Source organism: Apis laboriosa, unplaced genomic scaffold, assembly GCF_014066325.1.
Source record: "Apis laboriosa isolate Shangri-la unplaced genomic scaffold, ASM1406632v1 scaffold204_cov149, whole genome shotgun sequence".
Taxonomy (NCBI): domain Eukaryota; kingdom Metazoa; phylum Arthropoda; class Insecta; order Hymenoptera; family Apidae; genus Apis; species Apis laboriosa.
In genome coordinates this window covers 1405097-1424125 of record NW_025222299.1, presented here as the reverse complement: position 1 = coordinate 1424125, position 19029 = coordinate 1405097, and the positions used below count along the sequence as shown (strand labels likewise).

The 19029-nt window shown below is 33.8% G+C and overlaps 1 protein-coding gene across 3 annotated transcripts in view; it reads left to right on the top strand.

Annotated features, from left to right (window-relative positions):
• LOC122712695 (NAD(+) hydrolase sarm1) overlaps nt 1-19029 on the top strand; it is a 123260-nt gene that overhangs the window by 58131 nt on the left and 46100 nt on the right. The window contains exon 1 of one of the 3 annotated variants that reach the window (XR_006346394.1): nt 172-1298. The exons of the other annotated variants lie outside the window; for them this stretch is intronic. The gene's annotated coding sequence lies outside the window, so the exon portion shown is untranslated. Of the gene's footprint in view, nt 1-171; nt 1299-19029 lie in introns of those variants that run through there. 3 annotated transcript variants of the gene reach the window in all.

Here is a 19029-nt window from a genome sequence, read left to right as displayed (position 1 = left end):
TGTGCGATAATATAGTCGAATTTATGCATTCGTCGAGAATCCGTGAAATGTGCCAAAACCCACGCAAAACTAGCCTACAGGTATTAAAAATCAAATATTGAAGGTGTTTAAGATTCGTTTTATTTGAATTCTCACAAAAAACTAAGTTTAAATCTTGGTTTTATAGAAATTAACATGTTTAAAAAAATGGTATTTCGATAAAAAGATTAAAAATTTACCAGAAACTTTTTTCAAGACATTACGATTGAATACGATATTATATAACATCGTGTTTAAACGCAAAGTGGATCGAATCATTATTTAAATAATACTTTTTTTTTTTTACCAAATTTTCCTTGTCATTTAAGATTTTTTTCTCTGAATTAGCAAGTTTCGATGATTACCCATCTATCAAGTTAAGAATGGCTGATACTCTTAAAAAAAAACACAAAATCTTGATGTCAAGAGATCTATGGCGGCAGTTATCAATCGATAAAAGTCGTCATTCGTGTATATTCCAGCCTTTCTACCCTACCACAGACTTTTCATATTATTTCCAACGAATAGTCTCCAATGATAGACATTCTATCCCTTCTTATGGTTGCTTTGCATCATGCTAGACACAGCCCTCCAAGTTCGAAGGTCACGGCAAAACTACCGCTCATCCAGATACGCCACCACTATTCGTATCTACGCGCCCAGCTGCTGTAAGAACCGAGCTGCTTTTTCATTGGTCACGCTATCGCTAAGTGGGGGAGGCTATATAGTGCGGTGCACCGGGCGCCGCAGTCAGTGTTGCGCGTACTTCGTCTTAGTTGTGTTCTTGCTTTCCGTTTTTACTTCTCTGATATTTCGTCTCTTTGATTTTTCATTGCTCTTAAAGTTGTTCAAATCAATTTGTATTCCGATGTATATAGTGTTAGAAAAGTATTTTGTTCTAATAGAAATTTGTTAGATAGAAAACAGAGTGGATTTATTTGAGTATTTGATTCGTCAATATCGAAAGATGACAGAGAAGTACGGTAATTGTCCGCGTTTTTAGAATTCGTTTGATTGTGTGACAGAAAGAAGACAGTGAATCGTTGAATTTGTTAGTATATGAACACAAATACACGCGTGAACTGTTCGAATGAGTGAAAGATCATCAATGCTGGCACGGAACAACGTGTTGCGTGCCAATTGAAAGCCAAGATAACGAAAGAAATCGATCGAACGAGGGAACACGCTTTGGTACTGCCATGACAATGGTCGTCAACAAGATCAACATGTCGTCGTACTCCGCGCCACGACGCACTTTCTTCTCAGGTCTACATAGCAAGGTAAACACGCATATATTGCAAATAGTTTTTTCCTTGAACTTTATACGTACAGTTCGGTAACCTCGATATTTCGAACAATGCGTCGAGAATCATAAGCAATAGTAAAATTTCGCGAATTTAGTTCGATCCAAATTCAAATATCAAATCAATTTTTTCGTATTGTATAATAATATCTATATATAGTTCACGAAAACGTTATGTACACTCTGCACGCCATCTTTAGCGACACACTTCACGCCATTGTTTTAACCTCTCAATATCGATGACTGTAATTCGTCTTATATTCAAGTCATATCTATTCCGAATATCTTCATTTAAATTGTTATACTAAGCTTATTATCTAAAAGCACGTGCTGAACTACGTTATAAATTAAAAGACAAAATAAGCATAATTTGTCATGTCACAATTCGCGATTCAAAGTAAAATATATACATACATATATATATATATACGTAATTTTCTTTTTCGCGCCACTTAAAGTATACTAGAATCTCATTTATTGTAACCTTACTTTTCAAACGAAATTTTAGTTTGTAAGTGATAAAGTGAATTCTTGTTAATTGAAATCATTTGTCAAAATATGAATTACAATTGAAATTCCAAGCATTAAAAGGAAATCAATAATCTTTTATTACATAAATTGTTCATCGATCAATCTAGATATAAATGAAATTCTATTAGACTCGTAAAATTAATATGTGATACAAATAGTCGTATAACCTGTGCTATCCTAATCGTAGTCAAGAACGGTATTCGAGTATAGCCAACTATTTCTACGGTAGTTTCTCGATTTAACGATAAGCAATGTCCCTGATTCTCGGTTCCTTGGCCTGCTCATCAGATTAACGGTTCTACCAGTTACGTCGTTCTTCGAAAGAACACTTGTGAAGTATAGTTTGGTTAGAAGTGTTTTTATTCAAATCTATTTTTTCCATTCGAATAAATGAGAGGTTAATTACGCGAAATTATTATTTTTTATTAATATTTGCATTCTTAGAAGAAATTCATATCTAATTGATAAAAATTTATTTGAAAATTAATAAAAAATCAAATTTTTCCAAAAATATCGAATAAAAATAAGGTAAAATTTAACATTGAACATCAGATGACAATTATAATTTCTCTTCATACACAGAATGTTTTTAAAATTCGACGGAAGTAAAGATATTCGTTATATTTTTCTAGTTTGATCTGTCTGAACGTAGTTTTATATCAGAACCTTTCTAAGCTATCTAACCTATCTAATGAAAATAGCATCGACAATGATATTGTCGGAACTCTGCTAGGCTTGGTTTGAAAACGCATATCACTACGTCAAAGCTTCTCTAAAGCTAGTATTACGTCAAAAGTTTCTCGGAATAATATTATAGCAACGCACATTAGGTTAGAATCCTTTCAGGTTCAACGTATACACGTAATAGGATATTCAAACTATTTATAATTGAACTGCATGAAGTTTGCGGATATACATATCATTTATTTAAAAGAAATTTTCATCGTACTGAATATTTACAATTGCATAACGTGAATCAAAATTATTAAATTATTAAGTAATCATTGTTTTAAAACTTTAATTAGAGATTACAATATCAGATAATATGAATTTATTAAAAATTTACCAAATATAGGAATTTTTTTTTCAAATTGACAAATTATAACGAAAATCAAATTTAAGTTTTCGATCAACATTCCACGCTTTAAACTAATGATGGATATTACTGAACCTAACCTAACATTTTTTCGTGAGAGAAAATAAATACGATAAAAAACTAGTTTCACAATTCTCGTCGAAATTTATGAATTCCGCCATGTTCATTCCCCACGACCATGAACGTGACCGTGTTTCATCGCGAAGCAAACTCGCGAACGCGAAACAATCGTGGAACCGACATTTTTTTTCGCTGGCCAGTAGCCAAAGTTATTTCGACCAGCTACGTCTGGTAATCTTTTCCGGCGATTCGCAAACTCCCGATGGCTTACGTAACTTGAAACCAGACCGAGTTTGTTAAACTCAGCCTGCGGTTCTGTTCACCCAAAAAAAGGTTCCACTACGTGATCTATTTATTCACGAATTCCTAGCTCTGCTCTAGTACCATTTATGGCAGTGTTTCTCAACGTTCTCGTTCATCGCGATCTATTATTGAAATACTTTCGTAATTATTGTATAAGATTTTAGATATTTTTTAATGGCAATTTTTGTATATTATATATTATATTAAGTAGAAAAAATTATTAAAGAGAATGTGAAAATAGTTATCCAAATATTATATATATTTATATAAAGGTTAAATTAGCTTTTACGATCGATGGTTAATCTGTTGATTTTATAAAAATATATTAATTTTTCTTAAGTTTTAAGGAATTTAATTTTAATATAATAAGCGTATAACTCGTTAATAACCAATGTAAGTATGTAATTCAGAGATTAACTATCTTGAATATATAAAATTTGCTGAACTGGTTCTGAGTTTTGAGGTTAAGTAGATATTACTTTAATTTATATATGATTTATAGCAAATTTCTTTTTTTCTAATACATCATATGCTCCTACTATATTAAATCCAATTTTTGAAAGTATAATAATATTCTTTTAAACTGATAAAATTCTAAAGCAAGAAGAAAAAAGTATTTGGAATTCATACACGAAACAATGATAAAATTGTTTGGTAATTCGAAGTACAAAGTAATCAAAAATGGCCTCGTGAAACACGTGTCCCAACTGTGTCCAATTTTTCTGACGTCGACGAGAAACTGGCTGTTGCATTCGACTTTGTCTCGTTTTAAACGCGTCGAATTTAGGTCTCGTTTAAATTTAGCAACGTTTCCCGTGTGGCAGGAAAACATTCGCGCGAAATATTCTTCTTCTGTTGCTCGTTAGTCTCCCTCGTTTGCTATTCATTTTTATTGGATGTGTCGGGATGGATCGTTCGTACTTTCATATGTAATTTGTTTTTGGTTCACCGACCAATTGATAGTGGGAAGGTTGTTTCAAAAAATGTTACAAAATATATTTAGAAAGATACATATAAAAGATTTCTTGGAAAACTTTTATGTTAAAAAAATAAAGACGTAGTTACGTTGTTAGACAGTAAGACTGATAAGTACTCTCATTAATTATCGTCCAGTGTAATTAGTAATCTATTTTCAATTACCTATGAAAGAAGAAAATTAGCGCAAAATCATTATCAACTAGTATCTTTAATCGTTAACAATCGGATAATTGACATGGTTGTAATTTATATTAAATTCAGATATTATAAAATAGTATTTTATATATTTGAAAAATATATATTTATTTTCAAATTAAAATTGACCCAACATCGATGACGGACTATTAATATTCCATTTTGTTATGATATATTATGTTACAATTTTAAAAATATAAATATAAAGATAAAGATATAAAAATATAAAGATTCGTGTATTTTATTATAGAGTTAAGAATATGAATAATTACAAAAATAATTATACGTTAGTTTTTAATTATTTTCTCGAAAGATGAGTTTAACAAATCGCCATCTGACAAGACTATAATTCTGTTACACGTAACACGAAACGTTGCCTCGTAAGTGGAGGGATCGAAAGCCGACGGTGCTGTATTAAATTGAATAACAGGGTGGCTCGTGGCACGCGACGATCACGTTCATTAAATGGATGCTTCATGATCGTTAAAGCGGCATTAATATCAATGTCCTCCTACTAAAAGAGGATGCCTGCCTTTCACATTTTACCTCCCATATGAATCACTTTCGCTTTTGCTCGCGTCAAAAGCTTTTAATATAGAACAGATTAAATAAGAAACTATATTTGGCTAATAACCAAATATTCCTCAATTTTTCCGTGTTAACTCTTTCTTCATAAGTTTATCCTTTACGCTTTTAATGCTCAATATCCGAATATTCGTTCCCTCACACATACACAGACACACGTTAAACTCGTTCAATGATCAAATTTCAAAAATTATTGCGAACAATCTATTCAACAAAATTATTCTTCCAGTCCATCGAATGATATGCTAGAAATTTCTCGTGCATTCACATTGTGCAAAAGATTTATAAAAAAAATTGGTCGCGCTACAATTTCAAATATCCAAACATTTTAAACATTCGAAACGTACGAATTGATAGATTAAAATCACTTAAATAATATTCTTCGTTCTTAATTTCAAACGACTTTCATACACTGAAACATCCTTCGCAGATCTCGATACACTGTCGCGTAAAAGCGAGCGGGTTAATCGCTCACCAGTCTGGTCCAGTCTCGTGAAACGAAAACGGTGAGAGAGAGCGGCGTGTTCTCGAGGACGTCGTAAAAGCGAGGCATAAAAGATTCATTTTGCCGGAGAGGTGACCCTGTCGACCCAGCATCCGCTCTCTGTGGGCGGTTCGCTCTCTCTCTTTCTCCTATCCTTTTCTCTCCCTGCCTTCCTCTCTCTCTCTCTTTTTCTCTCTCTCTCCACCAAGAATCCTCTTGCCTCTGTATATACCGACCGTTTCCTTTTTCCACTCCAACCGACAGTTTCTCCGTCTGTTTCGAGGTGAGCATGGTGAAAAAGGGTGGAGGAGGCGCCTCGTTGAGACAATCAAGCGACAGGCGTTGCTCGTTAAGTGTAACTGTTACTAAATTGCCGAGAGTTGGGGATGTTTTCGTGGTCCATTTCTTTTTTTTTTTTTTTTTTTTTTTTTTTTTTTTTTTTTTTGGTAGGTTTTTAGACCGGAATTCTTGGAGCCTTTGGGACAAGCTTGTGGGATACATCTCGAGAGCGATAGATACTTTTAATAATTGTGGATTTTTTTGGAATTTATGTTGATTGATAGGCTTAAAGGAAAAAACTTCTTATCAAATTTTTAATATCATTTAAAGATAGAACTAAGAGAAGTGTATTTTAATTTACACCATTGTACACAAATATTCAAAACTTCAAATAACCATCACGTAAATATAAAAATTTCGCAATTTTCTCACGTTAATCAAATCCTGAGCAATTGAACAAAATCGAAAAAAAAATTGAACGATTTGCTAGAGACACGTAAATTATATTATACTACATTAAACTATAATCCTATGCGTGAAAGCTATAAATGAAATTCCAAATGAAACGAGGAAAAGGGCCCGCGCTTCAACCACGGAAACGACGGCGTTGTATATCCTCTTCCCGTTTCCGCGATGTAGCCCGCGCAATAGCGCTCGGGGAACTCGAGTGTCGGGCGCCGCTACTTCCGGTCCGGCGTGCAACGCCCGGAAGCGTCCCTACTTGCAGCACATACAATATATCCCCGGCGAAGTTGGAAACGATTCGTGGAACGTCGTCGTATATGTACTGCGCGTCTCGACGCTTTCACAAAAGCGGTGCGTGAACCGGATGCGTTTAATCTGGCTTCGCCGCTTCGAGGACGCCGCCTCTCTCGAGGCGAAAGAGAAGGAGACAAACAACTGGCGCAACAACGGTAATTACTCGGCGACGAGGGAAAGAAGCGGCGAGGGAGGGTATGAATGAACCCGGAGGGAAATGAAAGAATTATTTACGCGGCTGGTGATCCCATTAATCCATCTCCCGGCTTGTCTTCTCGAAGGAATCGTGAAACCGAGACGGTCCACGAGTGGATCGAATTTTTCTTGGACGGGAATAAATCGTCGATTGTAAGAATTTTGGGCGATTGATGAAGGGTAGTATAATGTAAAATTTGAGAGAATTATTTGGAAATTTAAATAATTCGTTCGATTATGAGAACTTTGGACGATTGAAGGGGTATAATATAAAATTTAAAATTATTTGGAAATTTAGGTACGGTACTTTTGGAGATAAATCGTGTTAGATTATAAGAATTTTGGATTATAAGAATCGAAGGGGTAAAGTTGGAAATTATTTGGAAATTAGGTAATAATAGTTCTTTGAGAATTGGAATTTTGCTTTACAATGAAGTTTTTACTTTTTAATTTTCAAATGTTTATATTTTTGAGTTAAGTTTTTCCATCGACAGATAATTCTCGAAATGAAATGAACGTATTGTTTGAGAGTATCTCGGTATATTGTTTATAAGCATTTGAGTAAATTGCAAAGGGAGAGAATTTCATAGAAAAAGAAATTTCTAACTGGTAGAAATAGGTATGTTTTCGTATATTCGTGTTATATGCGACGTTACGTGCCTAGACTATTGAAAACGTAATACTACGTTTTATTATCTTACAACTCAAAACAGTACTTTCTCCGGTTTCTGAATTGACGTACGTACGTCACGTGCATCTTCTTCTCTTTCAGAACTACATACTGATATTATATCTACTTGTTAAACGAGATAATACGACGAGTTACTCTTCCTATACGAAAAAAATATTATGAATATATAACACGAAATGTTATATTCTCGTTTTTTTAATTCCTCAGCTAACTATAATTAGATCATTTGATATTCGAGAAAACGAAACGAAAGAATGCCTATTCAGCATTTCACACAGAAATTTTTGAATGAATTTACTCTAACTATGTAGAAACTATCTTTTGTCTTATTCTCTTATCGAAAAATTTATATATAAATCCTTTTTTCTCCTCTTCATCATTGATATTCCATCGAAATTTCTTAAAGTTCCCATCTCCCCTTTCTCGCAACAAATATTTCCATCATCATTGCCTCCTCCCATCGTAAAATTTATCATCATTTTAGACTCGTCACGTAAAAATTTCTTATACTACTTCTTTCCCCCCAATTTCGACCGATCTCGAATTTCAAAGATTTCCCTTCCAACACGCTGGATCCATCATCACAGGATTTCTTATCATTCACAGCCCATAAAAATTTCTCTTAAAAAGCCTTACCTACTACTCCCAGCGACGAATATTTCCATCATCATTGCACATCCGATTCCAATACCACCGCCTTTGTATTCCCTCCCTCCCTCCCTCCCTCCCTCTCGTTTCACCCGAGTCGGGATCTATTTCTCTTTGGAGATAGGCAGAGTCCGCGCGACCGGTTTTCCTGGTGGGCGTCGAGTATCCTGCTCTCTGTCCCCTCGAGAGAATCGTATTTCTGTTGTCGCAGAAATGTCACGCGGCGTGCCGCGTTAGCAGAAGCGAAAATGTCACCCGTTGACGCATCGCTCGCTAAGATTACACGTTTCAACAGACAATGGAGGGATCACTCGTCTCGAGTGGTGGTGTTTATCGAGGGTGCACGTGTGTGTGTGTGTGAGTGTGTGTGTGCGCATGTCGATCGATGCCTCGATAACGCAGAATGATGCGTTTGATGGGTGGAGACGCCGTCTTTTTTGAATGAAAGGTGCACGTTTCTTTTTTTTTTTTCTTTTTTTAGTTTGAAAAATTATGATTCGTGAGGGGATTGGAAAATGGTAGATTGGAACGGATGTAATTGTTTCTTTGAAAGGATTATTTGGATTAGTTTTTTAAGCAGTAGAAAATTGTTTGGAAATGTTGCTTTCATTTTATATACAATGTTAATTATTGGTGATTGATGATTGTAAGGGTAATTGGAATGGAAAACTTGTAGAATGGATGCAGACACGTGAAAGACGAAATATATCACTACTATTTTAATTAAAATAATAATTTAAAATAAAATTAAGATCAATGTGATTTTAATTAGAACGGAAGAACGGTGGAATAAATGCAACGATTCGTGCATGAAATATCTGTCCGGGGAAAATTATTAAAAAAATAATGTCATATCGTGCTTTAAATTTTTTGAAATTTATATTCCATACGATATTGTAACCAGAATGATTGAAATGATGAGAGCGTTGAGAGATTAAATTTGCATCTACTTACATTCTTCCACGTATGAAATGCATTAACAGTTGATAGCATGGAAGTAACACGAAACGTAACACACGTCTGCCTACCTCATTTTATAGAATGCCAGTCAGAATATTATAAAATAAAAAGAGAGAAAAAAAAATAATGGAAATCAATTTTCGATTTTATTTGAAATATTAATTTTAAAACCATAACCTCGATGAAAAAAATTTCTAAAACCTCGATAACCTTCGATAAAATTCGAATTCCCCTCCGATCATCGAATACCTCGATTAAATTAAAAAGATAGTGAATTGAAAATTATCGACGAGTTTCTCTCGATATCCACCCCAATTAAGTATCATTCTCTTGGCAAGGCGTCCAGCGATTAAATGAAAATTAACATTTTTTTTTTTTTATCAAATGTTGTAATCGGTAGACAGTTGTTTTCTCGTATTTAGATAGGACCGCAAAATTGTCCTACTTAAAGGCAATTAATACGGACAAGTAATTAACGCCGGTTTCCTTGGCAAATGGAGAATTCCGTTTATCACGGCATTTATATCTTACTTTGTAACAACTGGATACAACTTCGTATTCGTTCTTTAATCGGTTTATTACCATCTCACTGAACTCAACCGCCTAATTATCCGTTTTTTTTTTCCATGTATCGACACCGTTGCTCTGTATGTACATATTCTTTACATTTAGCTTTGTACATAAATATCTCTTTTACGTTCGTTTTTTTTTCCAAGTTTATATTATATATTAATAGAAATATATGTCGATGATAATGCAGAATTGAATGATTTAATTAAAAATCGTGTTTTTAGACGAATTTTTATAGAGGTGAAGTGGTGTTAGAAGAAGTTTAATAATTATGCGTTAGAAAAGATAAATAATGTCAATTAAATAGTTAAAATAAATGTTATATAATAAAATTACATTAAATAACATTTTTACGAATTTTTACGTGATCGTGTTTTTATTGCATTTAGAATTCTAGTAATTATGTGTTAGAATGTTTTTAAATAACGCGCCATTTTTATTGTCAGGTTATTAAAACTTTATTTCACTTTTCTTTATACCCGTTTGAAATACCATCGAGATAACAAGACAATGGAAATTTATAGACTGTAATACGTGGTTTTGCGGTTAGCCGACGGTAATTAAGAGCGTCGTAACATTATTAGCGTTTCTCGATTCTGTAACACGTTTAGAGCATAACTCGTGTAATTGCGAAGCAGTTCGATGATGTAAGTGAATAGAAATCTATTAAAAAAATCTAATATATTTTTCCAACTCTTTCAATAAAATCGCAGTAATTTTTTTTTTTTCTATTTTCAATTTTCAAACTTCTTTCAAAATTTTTTATTTCAGTCATTCTTCGTCGATACTTAAATATTATATTTTTTACAAAAAGGATGATTTTCAAACAATTTTTTTATATCTGAATTTTTTTTTATCAATTCTTTCCTGGAAAATATTTATATTTTAAAAGATTTATCAAGCTTTTCGAATTTATTTTTGAATTATTTTTAAAAAAATAATCATCAATCGTTGACAATTCTTGATATTTTATTAAAAAAAAAAAACAAATTCTTAATTTTTCAATTTCCATTTTCTTCAAAATTTCATTTATTAATTTCATCGAACTTCGAATTTTTGTATTTTCTACCAAAAAAGAAACAATTCTTAAATAATATGAAAAAAAAAACAAATTCTTCAATTGTAAATCGTACAATTAATCCAAGTTAATGCCACTTCTTCTCTAAACTTAAAAAATAAAAAATAAAAAATATAAAAATATAAAAAAAAGAATACAAACGATCGTAAAACTGAGCAACATTTATAAGCGAATTTCGGCAAGGACACTCGTTGAAACACGCTCTTTATTAATACATAAAACGCGCAAACGAACAAGTTTTTACGAGGTAGAACAATTGGGCACGGGAACAGAGTTGCGTTTCGTAACAGTTTACGAGCAGTTCAATTAGAGATTTCCTCCATAAATCCTGTTGCTTGACGGAGGAACGTTCTTATTGCTCGAAAAGGCATCGACGGTCACGTACAAATATACATGTAGAGAGAGAGAAAAACAGAAAAAAGAAAAAATGATAGTGTCCTTTTTGCGGTTAATCGATTCGACCATTATTTCTCTCTATTTCTGTCCGCAATTACGATCTGACGACCATTAACTCGCGTTAGTCGAGCTCTTGACATTTTTCTTTTTTTTCCCTCCCCCTCCCTCTTTTTTTCTCTGCTTGCTTTTTTTTTCACGTCTTTAATTCACGATACGTTTGTGGGGCACGTAACGTGACCCAAATTGCGGTTTATATTCAAAGTGTATGGGAGTAAAAAACCGAATTTAATTCTACATGTACAGTGTGTTTCAGTGAATTATCAATCGAGTTAATGTAATTTTTTCTTTTTCTTTTTTTTTCTTCTTTGTATATTTTTGGAATTAAGGTGTAAATTGTTGAGAAATTATTCTCGAAAGAATTTTTCGCAAGATATTTCGATAGATATCGTATCGAGAGATTGGTTGCTACAATAATAAGTTTCCTTCAACATAAAACATAATTTTCAAGAATATTGCACAATTAAATTTCGGTAAAATTTTATTTCTTTTGAAAGAAGGATTAAATTACAAAATTGATTGATTTTTGATTTTTTATAATTTTGATGTTTTATAAAAATTAAATGGAAGAAAGATAAAAATAATTTAGATATATAATTTGTAAGTTGGAGAAAGGAACGTAGATTGCAGGGAACATTAAGATCACGAAACTCAGGATTAAAATCCATGAGAAATCTGCAATCAAATCAATCTATCATTGGTTTATCGTTTCACATGAACGCATGAAAGCTGTTAGTTTTTCTCCCTTTTCTGTTCTAAGTGGGAAGAATAATCGAGGGCTCAATTTGTCTGTCGACGTTTGATAAATCGATCCCTCCAGATGTCTAACTCCATTTCTCTTGTTGAAAAGACGATAATGTTATTTGGAATAATTTAATTCCATGAAAATAAATGTATCGTTCAAAAATTTTGAATTGAGAAATAAATTAAATTCAGATAGAATTCATTTTAAATATTTAATTTATTCATAGAATGAACTTTTATAAACTTTCTTTATCTTTAAAATATCTTTAAAATACAGTTTTTCCTTTCTTCCAATAATCAACCCCTTCGAGATTTCGATAATTACGTTTCTCAATAATTGTCACTTTTTTTTCTTCTTTTACTATTAAATCATTCCTTATCATTTTCCAAACTTCATTTTCCTAATCAACCCCTTCAAGGCTTCAACGATTAATCCCAAACCGTTTATATATACCGACTCTCTCAATTTTTCTGGATTATAACAAATCGATGGAGCGATTTTTCAGTCGTAAAGGTGCGCTCACACCGTTGTCTGACGTAACCAACCGTGACCGCGGTCATTTACATCGCAGTTTACAGATCTCGTTTCTTCGTCTTGCCCTCCACTTTGCCCAACACTCTCTCTCTTTCTCTCTTTCCTTTCCTCTCGACGGCGAACTCAACTGGCCTCGAGACTCTCGCAGGTTGATAATCCACTCGAGTGGCGCCATTGCTGATTAGCGACACCCACGCGCACCCCTTTCTCTCCTCTTTGCTCTCCTTTCCATGCTGCCTTCCTCAACCTTCGATTTTGCAAAAAATGATTTTTCCAAAAGTTTCGAACGAGAAAAAGTTCATTAGAAATTGCTTGGAAGTTGAGTTTCTTCGACGATTGATTTCCTTCTTGTTAAGATTCACTCCTTCTTTCATTTCTGTTAAGATTTATTTATGGATATTTTTGTATTATTAAAAATTCTTTGTTGATTCGAGGATTTTTTATTTTCGAGGGAAGGTGTACAATTTAATCCTGAATATTCACTTTTCAATCAAAATATTATGAATAATTTTAAAAATCGTGAACGTAGAAACGTAATTAGAATCATATTGTAATCTCGAGCAACTCTCTATAAATCATATCTAAATCTTTCTCTTTGTGTGTTTCAGGTGAGTCCATCTTCCTTTCCATTGAATTTTGAACCAGAGACGAGTATTATCATTTGAATCGTCCTAAAGGGAAAGAAACGAGCAGGTAGTAGGCATCTGTTATTCCTTTGTCGCCCTCGTGAAAACCTATCGTTCGAATTAAATTGGAGTTAACGTGGAACGATCAAATCAAAGAATGGAAATTTTTCCCCTATTCTCTGCGATGTTTTAGAAGACGCATCTCTAAATCGTTCGATTTAAAAGAACATAAATACGTTTTAAGAAGAAGTTCTTTTATTTACATTAAGAACTTAACTTAAAAAGATTCTTCTCCTTTTTCTTTTATTTCTTCAATATTTTCTAATATCCATTGCAAGAAATTTTTTATTCATACAATTTTCATTTACGGAAGAACCGCTTCCATTAAAAACACGTTCTCTCGCTTCTCGGAGAAACGAGAAGTCTCGGTCGCGCGAATTCATCTCGTTAAGAATTCTGGAACGCGCGCGAACGGAAGTTCCATGGAATTTCGCGGTGGCCTGAGTGCCATTGCCTCGCCACGCACCGTGTTGTCTGGTCGTTGTAACGGTGAACCGATCGTTAGTCCTCTCATGCCGCGTATGCGTACAACAATCGCTGTACGAGATGAGCCCTCGACTTTCACAGCCTGGTGACTCATGGTGTTACGCGCGTCGCGAAACTCGATCGAGCCACGCGCGATCCTCGTCCATTCGAGGATCAGAAAGAGGACGAGGATCTCCTCGGGGTTGAGAAACAGGAATTTTTAAACGAAAGATGCTTGTCTGTTCGCGTGGATGAATTATTAACAATTTACGAGAAATTAAGATTAATATTTGAAATTTTTTTAATCACTTTCCTCTTATTTTTTTCTTTTTATATCGAAAACCTGTGCTCGATCCGAGAGAGTTTTCTATACTTTTATTTTTGAGAGGGTGGATACGAAAATGAAGAAAGAATCCTGGCCCGTTTTCTATTAGTATAGCTTATTAATCGAGCCTGGACGAGTCAAACTTCTCGAAAATTCGAGAATCGGAGTATTTTTCGAAATAATTCCTCTTTTCGATTCGACGAAAGAAAACTCTGAATTGTTGCTTTCGAAATAAAAGTCGTACTCGTCCTCGTCGTGGGAGGCGACGATGTCGTAGAGAAATCTGCTCGAAGTAAAACCGAGTGACGCGATAATGTCCACTGACCCAGAGGTGAGAAAGGGGTGTTCTCGTCTCGTCTGGAATTCCACGATGACTCATCCGGCATTCGCCAAAGGGCCGGTTACCCGGTATGGGAAGTTGGCGTTTCGATGCGCCAACCAGGGAGTGAGTGACTCAACCGAATTTCTTGCCACCGCCTCTTCCTCTCGTGGATCCTCGATTTTTCGGTCTTCGACTCGCGTGCAACGGTCGTGCGTGTATGAATCACTTCGGTGAAGGCGCGAAGAATGCATCCGACGAAAAGAATTCGGCTATTTATCACGCTCGAGACGTGTAATTAGGATGGTGAGTTTGGAGTATGTTTTTTTTTTTTTTTTTCCTTTTTTTCTTCTCAATCGATCAAGCTATCGTTGGAGAAAAATTTATTGGAACTGGATTAATTGTGTTTGAGTCGCGGAGTTGCTTTGAAGGATGATTTAGAAATTGAATTTTTTTCTATGCTTGCTTGTATGATGGTTTGTAATTTATTTGGTTTTTTTTAAATAGGTCAAGTTTAAAGTTTGGTTAGATTTCTATCATTATTTTCCAAAAGTTATGAGATTATAAGTTTCATTTATGAGATATTTTGAGGGTTAATATTAAATAAGAAAAGAATTTTCATAAGTAGGAATTAATACAATTACGAAAATAACAGATTGTAAATTTCTTTACAATTATTTGAAACAAGACTATATTTTTACTTTTCTTCTTTTATCGATGTGATATCAAAAAATTAATATCTAATTATTCACAAGATTATTTTTCAAATAACCCTTTCATGAACCTCGTCAAATCTCAATATATGCTTCCCTCTTCCCTCCCAAAAAAAAAAAAAAAATAAATCAATTATCGAATAATTAACGAATCCAAGGAACTCCATATACATAAGGGTCATCGACATCTTGGACGTTGAAAGAAACGCGGTGAACGAAGGAAGAACTTTGAATGGCCGTGTGTTGCATTATGCGTTTGTGATAACACGCACAATACGATACAGAAGCACGTGGCTCGGTATCGTAACGTACGACCTTGAACTTCCTCCACGAATGATTCACAGCTCGTCCATTCATCCGGCTCGTTCGTTCATGCTGCGCGTGCTCGTTGGCCGCGCTTTACGCGGAAAAATACGCAACGAGTTGGAATTATTCTCAGAATTTCGCGCCAATTTGTCACACGTATACACGTGAAAAATTAGCAATGGAAGGAATTAGTATGGAAGACAATCAGTCTGGTATCTTCATTAGTTTACCTTTTCTTTTTTATTTTCTCAGCTGAATTAAGTTTAATTTGTTATGCAAGATATTTATTTTATATAAAATTTTATTTTATATAAAAGAGGATTTAAATTAATACAAAATTAAAATTCCAAAGTCGTATTGTTACGTTCCAAAAGAATAATCCTCTCTTTCTCCCTTTCGAATATCGTTAGCATTCGAGAAAATTATCAAGGATATTAATACAAACCTTGCATCTTACATTATACATTCAGAATAGCATTGAAATTCAAGAAATGATCGACACCACCGGCGTTTATGTCCGGGCGATTAAATTTCACCCAAGCATTTAATATCAATATTTAAGTTTTGAATTTCTAGCACATAGACAGTTAGTACTTACGTGTATCTCATTCATGAAGAATTATAAAATATTATAATGTTGTAATGGTTAACTCTTAACCAATTTAACCATTCATATTTAAATTTCCTATAGTACAAATCCTGCAATAGTATATTAATGGAATCTTTCATGCCTCCGGGAAGACAATCATTTTCATTTATTCCTAAATAATTCTTAATATATTTATGCGATTTCCTTCATCTAAAAATATTAATCCATAATATATCAATGTATCTTTACACATTTAACAGATTTTCATATATAATTTATAAAACATTAGACAATTGGATCTATTGCAGATTATTATCCACCCTCTTTAAAAATAATTCAATACCCTTATAGTGAATTTTCACAGGAAAATATTCCCCTACGATGAATTCTCGCGAGAGGGGAATACGTGACGTCACATTATCCCCACTGCCATTGCTGGGTCACGTGACTAGGCGTCCGCCAAAGCCAAGCGTTGTATCGTGTCACGTGACATTCTCCTAATTCAGCAATAGTAGTGGGGATAATGTGACGTCACGTATTCTCCTCTCGCGGAAATTGATCATAGGGGAATCGAAGCGTGATAATTCTATGTTATAAAATTGCTAAAAAAAAAAATTAAACGACAATCCAAAATCTTTACTTTTGAAAAATTTAATTTAATTGTGTCGAAAATGATCGATTCAGTTCTGCTTTATCATTTTTCCGCGCTATGCGTATTCCCACGTAAAATTACATTTAAATACATAGTAACATCGATAAATATGCGTAAAAATTTCTCAATGGTTCGCTTCGATCTCACGCTGACTAATGGGATCGATTCTTCTCCTTGACCAGATAACAATTTTCCATAGATGAGAGTGTTGATTACGTCATATGCGTGAAAGAATTTTTAAAAGACGGTGATAAGCTGGCGGGAAAAGGTGAATCACTTTGATCGTGCTCGTATCTCCTCCCTTAGGGGAGAATCTCACGCATCTTATGATTCATCGGTATGGATCGTGCCATCTATCACCTGTTCCTCTCTTCAAAAATTCGATTCTTCCACGTTGATAGTCATCTTCGTTTACCCTATGAATTTGTACCTTTGGATTGAAGTAATGGGGAAATTCTTGAAACTATTTACTCTTTTCTAATATTGTTTTTAAAATTCGAATCTTATAGATAGTCATCCTTGCTTTTTTATTTTTAAATTAGAATAGAATATTGATACGTCTAGGAGGAAAATTCTTGAAAATTCGAAGTTTGTTCTTCGAAATTAGATTCTTTGTCACGGTTAAAAAGAATTTTAGAACGTGTGTATTTTATTTAAGAGTAGAATTCTAGATTTATCGTACATGGATCACTAATATTCGAAACTAAAGACATGAGAATTAAAGAAATATTTGATTTTCGAGTCGTGGAATACTTTTATCAAAGGTAGGAATAGATTTGGGAATAAAATTCGAGGATATTTTCGGCGATTGAAATAGAATGGAAAAATTATTTTTTAAGAAAAGGATGTAAAAAAATTATAAGAAATAATAATCTCGAACAAAAGCATATCGTATATTGTACGAATTTGAGTTTTGAAAAAAGAATTTCTAGTAAAAAAGTCCTTGAGTTTGAAATTGATTTCATTCACAAGAACTTATGAATGAGGCATTTGTAGATAATCTTTAATAGTAGAATTTATTTACGTAATATTTGTCGTTTCCTATCAACCACTTTTACAACTTCCTCTTTGTCTATATTTAAAAACTCTGATACTTTTATCTTCTAGATAAAATAAATTATTTAAATTAAAATAAAAGAATACATTTTATGCACTGTAATTCCTTCAACATGATCGAATCATATGAACTCATTATAAACAATATGATATAACTTTAATTATTATCATATACACACTCTTTATACTCTAAAATACTTCATCAATTCAAATACTCAAACGTTATTTTATTCGATCAAATTAAATATTAAAATTTCGCTTTGCCTTCCTCGTTAACCCTTCCAAAACATTGTCTATCAAAAAAAAAAGAACCTAAAAATAATCTTCTTTGGTAGAGAAATTGGTAGAATTTTATTAAACAACTTGAAGCGTAACATCTTGGAGCATTGTCAAAGATGGACGTGTATATTTGAGGAATCGAGGAAGCGATCCGTTTCCGCGTAAGACTCCATAAATAGTTTTAGAAAACGATAAAAGTGTTGCCCGTTTCCGTTCACGTTTCGCGGTTGTTATCGCGGCTGGAGAATACCACGCGTTTAAGTGGCTCGATAAAAGGCGTGAATCATAGCTGGCCGCTACTCTCTCGTGTCGTGTCGTGTCGTGTCGTGTCGTGTCGTGTCGTGTCGTGAGAAAGAATTCGAGGGGGACACGTACGATCGAGGCTCGTTTCACCGATGCGGATCGTGTCCCGAATGGAAACAGGCTTCGTGACGATTTGTCGCCGCTCGCATGTGTATCGCCAAAACATCGGCCACGGCTCGATCGAAATGGCCATATAATTCGGAATAATTTAAACGCCATGATACGTGGGGCGACTTTCTCGAGAAGGTTGAAATCTTGCGTGGAATAATTTTATCGCGCCGTTAAAACGTGTTTGTTCAAGCTTAATAGTCGTGATCGAGTAGACGGATTTATTTTTCTTCGGGATACGTTGATTGGGATACGAAATTTGATTTTAAACAAGCTTCCGTGTCCACGAGACGATTAATTCAAAAATATTACTAGTATTGTATCTTTATATGTGGTGTAGTATAATTGTGAATTTATTGCGCGTTATGTACAGCAATATGTAGAGATTATTTTTTAAATGCAAGAATAGAATTTTTATGAACGTGGTTAAAAAATAGAACTGGATAATGTAACGCATAGATATTATATTTTCGATATACATTTTTGTATAAATATACATAAATATGATGTGTATTTATATAACAGTGATAAATATTTATGAAAAATGTTATTTTCATTGCGTAAAATAATAAGGAATATTTATGACGAAATTTAATCAAATAAATTATCGCGCGTATTATATCTAATAGGGAAGAATGACTTGGAAAATTCGTTGATAGCGAGATAAGAGTCGATCTCCCCTCCCCCAATCAATCGAATACTACTACTTCCGGAAGAGCTCGTCACGCGTCTCGCGAGCTTCGCTATCGTTTCTTCCGGTTTC